Source organism: Puma concolor, chromosome B4 (assembly GCF_028749965.1).
Source record: "Puma concolor isolate L17-30 chromosome B4, mPumCon1.1.hap2, whole genome shotgun sequence".
Classification (NCBI taxonomy): Eukaryota; Metazoa; Chordata; class Mammalia; order Carnivora; family Felidae; genus Puma; species Puma concolor.
The window spans coordinates 1030613-1036429 of NC_141673.1; the positions used below are offsets into that span (position 1 = coordinate 1030613).

The 5817-nt window shown below is 50.6% G+C and overlaps 1 pseudogene; it reads right to left on the bottom strand.

The window, feature by feature from the left end:
• Positions 1-2667: 2667 nt before the first annotated feature.
• LOC112863397 (large ribosomal subunit protein eL42-like) lies at positions 2668-3074 on the bottom strand (annotated as a pseudogene).
• Between the last annotated feature and the right edge of the window lie 2743 nt (positions 3075-5817).

The window sequence follows — 5817 nt, forward strand, 5'->3', positions numbered from 1 at the left end:
TCCGTTTCCTACAAAGCCTTTATGTCAGAACGAAGGTGGTGTCCCTCCTCCTCCGCGGGCTTCTCGGGAACCACCTGTGCGGGAGGCGGTGCTGACGAGCCAGGCGGGCGCTCAGCGGGCGGTTTCCAGAACCTTCCCAGCCTCCTTCCTCATGCCTGCAGCGACAGCCTCAGGACCGGGTGTGTGGCTGATGCTGTACGGGGGAGGGGCTCATTTGTGGACAAAGTGGCCGCCGACCCCCTGCCTTCACCTGCTGTGGTCTCACTGAGCTCGGAAGGCTTCCGATTTTCCCAAGTGAGAGCCCCGTCTCTCCACGCACGGGCCACAACCGTTAGCGGGACGGCGGGCGTGGGGACCTCGTGATAAATCAGCGAGATGTGGTTCCAGATGTCCTGCCAGCATCTGGCGTGTGCGGGCAGCATGGGTCTCTTCCCACCGAGATTCACGACGCCCTGGTTTCCGCCCGGGTAGTGACGAGGGGCCGCCGGGACCGCAGCTGCCAGCTTGTCCCCGTCCTCCCCCGGCTTCTGCGGAGAGCGCGTAAGGATGCTCGCCCCCAGCACCCGCGACCGCACCGTTTTCCCCCAAACAGGACATTTCGGAGCGATGATGTGCTTCTGGGTTTCTGGGAGATGTTAGAACCACTCTTCCCAGGCCGAGACGGAGAGCTAAATTTTGACATCTGGATGGTTTTTGAAGTACCTGTGACGACTCACCGAGAACAGAGCCATTTGAAACAGGCTCTGAAAAGCCGCTGGGATTAGGGAGCAGCGCGTGCAGGTTTGGAAGGGACTGGAGGGCACCCCGGTCCGGCTTCAGGTCTTCCCACACTCAGGGGCCAACGGGCTGCAGGTGAGGCGGGTCTCCTCGCCCCTCGTCAGCAGGGACACATCCACCCAGGCCTGCCGCACGACGCGGTGAGTGCCGTGTGTGTGCCCGGGGCCTGCAGCCCCCCTGGCGTGGGGTGCACGTCGGTGCGGGAGCTGCCCCGGCCGAGGGCCCTCTGTGCTCGGCTCCTTCCGCCGTGTCTGCGGGGCCTTTGAGAACTGCGCTCGGCCCCGAGTTGGCCTGTGAGGGGCTTATCTTATGGTTGACTTACTTTCCTCCTGGTGGTCCTGGCCAGCCCACCCCCCGTCACCTGATCCCGGGGGGCCGTCTCGTTCCCTCTTCCAGCCAGGCTTCTCTTCCCACCCGTGTGACAGGAGGACACGTGAGGGGGTGGGGGCCGGGCTGGGTGGGGCGTGTGTGCGAGCCGGGGGCCTGGGTGGCCAGGCCTGCTGGAGCACATGGCCATCCCCGGGGCTCCGACCCTGCTGTCCCCAGTGGGGATCCCTCCCTTCAAGCCGGCCAGCCCCCCAGAAGCTGGGTCAGAAGGAGCGGGGCCCAGGCTGAGCGCAAGGTGAGGCCCGGGTTGCCGGGTTGCTTGTGGGCTGGTTGGTGGCTCTCCCAAGCTGTCCTCACTGGCTGGCCCTGGAGGGTCGTCAGGGCTGGGCTTCCCCAAGCCCCAGACCGCGTGAGCCCTGGCGGCTCACTGCGAACTGGGCTCTGAACCCAGGGAGTGTCGTGGATTCCCTTTACAGACCATCGAGGTTGGGGAGGGGGCTGCTTAAAATGTGGTGGATGCCTGACGGAAAACCCTTATGGCTTTTTGAAACATTTTCTTTAAATCGTAAAATGTATCAGAGCTACAAAAAACTGCACAAATTAAAAAAGATTCTATTTTTTTAGTGTCAGCTTGTTTTTTAAAAATTCTTTTAAAAATTTTTTCGAGAGAGAGCGTGTGCGCACGCACGCGTGCAAGTGGGGGAAGAGCAGAGGGAGCGGGAGGGAGAGGATCTTAAGCAGGCTTCGTGCTCAGCACGGAACCCGATGCAGGGCTCAGTCTCACAACGGTGAGATCATGACCTGAACTGAAATCAAGAGTTGGGCCCTTAACCGACTGAGCCATCCAGGTGCCCCTAGTGTCAGCTTGTTTAATTCTTATTTTTTTCTGCTTCATTGACTTACAATTGACAAAATTATAAGCTACTTAAAGTACATCATGATGTTTTGATATATGTGTACCTTATGAAGTAATTTCCCCCAACTCTGTAATTAGTACATCTGTTATTATATCTATCATCCATCCATCCACCCATCCATCCTTCCGTCCACCCATCCAACCATCCAACCATCCATCTATCTGCCTACTCATCTGTCCATCCATCCATCCATCCATCCATCCATCCATCCATCCATCCATCCTTCCATCCATCCTTCCATCCATCCATCGTTTCATCCATCCATCTGCCTACTCATCCGTCCATCCACCCATCCTTCCATCCATCGTTCCATCCATCCATCCATGCATCTTTCCATCCATCCATCCATCTGTCCATCCTTCCATCCATCCTTCCATCCATCCATCTTTCCACCCTTCCATCCATCCATCCACCTTTCCATCCATCCATCCACCCATTATCCATCCATTCATCATTCATCCATCTATTTAGTTTCTTTGATTTTTGTTGAGAAAGGTTAAGTTCTACTCTAGAAAATTTCAACTGTATAATACAGTATAATCATCCATGGTTCTTACTTTTTTTTTAAGCATAAATTTCCCCACAAAGGGAATTTTATTGAGGGCACTAGTTTTTTTCATGCTTAAAAGACCAACTGCAACCAGATGAAGTGAACATAACCTTAAGATTTTATTATCTTCATAACGTAACAAAATATGAAGCTTAGACCCGGATCACTTGGCGCTTTATCTTCTTATCTCCTCCCAGTTCAAAATGCTCGCATCTCTTAATATCCAGCATTCTCTTGCATCCGCAGTTGGGCTCAACACATTCAAGCCTCAGCACAGTCTTCTTTGTGGTTTTAGCCTTTTTCCGGAAAATCGGCTTAGATTGCCCACCGTAGCCACTCTGCTTCCTGTCATAACGCCGCTTTCCCTGGGCATAAACAGAATCTTTGCCTTTCTTGTACTGTGTCACTTTGTGGGGTTAGTGCTTGCCACACTTCTTGTAGAAAGTCCGGCGGGTTTTAGGAACGTTCACCATGGCTGCGAGAAGGCTATCGGCACAGAAAGAGCCATGGTTCTTACTTTTAAGCTATTTTTTAAATCCACATTTTCCTTTGACATTTAGGGATTTTTCTTTGGGCTTTTGAAGGGCTTCATTCTATCCTGAGGTCACAAAGGTATTTTTGTATCTTATTTTTTAAGAACTACAAAGTTTTGTCGTTTGTTTTTAGGTCTGTGGTTCAGGAGGATTGAGTTTTGGGTATGGCAGTGGTTAGCAAACTATAGCCCCAGCGCTAAATGTAACCCTTTTATTGTTAATAAAGTTTTATCAGGACCCAGCCATGCCCAGAAGTTTCCACATGGCTGCTTACATACTGGCAGAGCTCAGTGGTGAGACAGGGGCCAGCCATGAGGCTTTGCCAAGGCTGAAATATTTACTCTAGAGTCCTTTGCGGGAAAGCTCTGTTGGCCCCTCGGCGTGGCGGGGGTTGGGTCTTCACGTGGATATCCGGGGCCCCGCATCGCTTACTGAACTGTGCTCCCTGGCGGCTCTCAGCCTCCACCCCTCTCATGTGTCGGTGTCCATGGAAGCTTGTTCTGATTCTGGTCACTCCACTCTTCACTGACCTCTGTCTGACCTGGGGCCACCGCCACCCTGTCCGAACCACTGTGGTTTTATGGCTGCAACTGTCTCTTAGGGTTCCTCAAGAACGCTTTAGCCGTTCCTGACCCTTGCACTTGAATATGAACTGTGGATTCATCTTGTCAAGTTCCACAGATTGCAGATGGTTTGGGGGGGGTCGACGTCTTTACGATATTGGCTTTTCCGATCTGTCCATCGGGGTATTCCTGTAAGCACGCTGTTCTTCTGAAGTGCTTCTCTGTGATGGGTCCTAAATTTCTCTGGATGTCTCAGGGCTTCCTTTGTTAGATGCATTTCCAGATCTCACCCATGTTAACATATCCTTGTAGATGGTGCCTTGCAAAACGTTCATGTTCTAGCTGCTTATGAATGTGGAAATAATTTTGTCCTCTGCGGTCTTGCTACCTCCAGTGTATCTATAGTTACTGCTCTTGTCATCGGTGGGTAGGTACGGTTCTGGCGTCCTTTTCAATCCTTGTCCTTTGTTCTTGTTGTTTTCCTTTTTCTCCTCCAGCCTGTGTGTGAGTTGCAGCGATGGAAACAAGGATCGGATTTTCTCTTCACGTCAGAGACATCTTACTGTCTCGCAGCCGAGTGTGACGTCTTGGGTGATCGAAGTTGTCTTGTGTTCTTAATTAACTGACGTTTTAAGAATCTTGCTTTGACGAGTGCTGGGTTTTTATTTATTTGGTTTTAATGGTGGGTTTTTAAGATTCTTTTTCTGTATGTCTCGTTCTCCTTCATCTGTCGTGGGGCTAGTCACATCTGCTCTGTGTGAGACCTCAAATTTCTGGGACAAATCCATTTGACATGAAGTCCTAGTCTATTATTTAATTACTAAAAAATTTAAAAAAAAAAAAAATTTTTTTTTCAACGTTTATTTATTTTTGGGACAGAGAGAGACAGAGCATGAACGGGGGAGGGGCAGAGAGAGAGGGAGACACAGAATCGGAAGCAGGCTCCAGGCTCTGAGCCATCAGCCCAGAGCCCGATGCGGGGCTCGAACTCACGGACCGCGAGATCGTGACCTGGCTGAAGTCGGACGCTTAACCGACTGCGCCACCCAGGCGCCCCACTAAAAATGTTTTTAAATGTTTACTTATTTTTGAGAAAGAGAGACAGAGACAGAGAGAGACAACAGAGGGGCAGAGAGAGACAGAATCTGCAGCAGGCTCCAGGCTCTGAGCTATCAGCACAGAGCCCGATGCGGGGCTCAAACTCACAAACTGTGAGATCATGATCTGAGCCAAAGTTGGATGCTTAACAGACTGAGCCACCCAGGCTCCCCTGGTAAATTTGGTTTGATTATGTTTTGCTTATGATTTTTGTGTCTATGTTTATGGGTTGGATTGGCCTGAAATTTTTCTTTAAAAAAAATTTTTTTAAACATTTATTTATTTTTGAGAGACAGAGAGAGACAGAGCATGAGCAGGGGAGGGGCAGAGAGAGAGGGAGGCACAGAATCCGAAGCAGGCTCCAGGCTCCCAGCTGTCAGCACAGAGCCCGACGTGGGGCTCGAACCCATGAACTGTGAGATCATGACCTGAGCTGAAGTTGGACGCTCAACCAACTGAGCCACCCAGGCGCCCCTGAAATTTTTCTTTTAAAAACTCTCTTCAGTAGGTTTTTGGCAAGAAATTATGCTAGCCTCATGAGGACCTCTGGAGAGTTTCTTCTCTTTCTCATCTCTGGGAAATTTGTGCAGGGCCGGGTAGGACTTGCTGTGAAGCCACGTGGGCCTGGACGCACCCCTGTAAGAAGGTCTCATTTCTGTTACGGGGTGGATTTCTCTAATGACCGTAGGGCTCTTGGGTTCTATTGCTTCTTGAAGACTTTTCCCCCTAAGAATCTGTCCAAATTTCGGACAAATTCTGGAAGAAATTTCATCTGAATTTTTAAGTTTATCGGCCAGGAGTGCCTGTGTGGCTCAGGTGGTTAAGTCTCCAACTTTGTCTCAGGTCATAATCTCACAGTTCTTGGGTTCCAGCCCCATGTTGGGCTCTGTGCTGACAGCACAGATCCTGCTTGGGATTCTCTCTCCCTCTCTCTGCCCCTCCCCTGCTTTCTCTCTCTTTCTCTTAAAAATAAATAAATAAGCGTTAAAAAATACTTCATATCAAATTTATGGGCCGTAAGTTTCTCGCAGACGTCTGCTCATTGCCCGCCC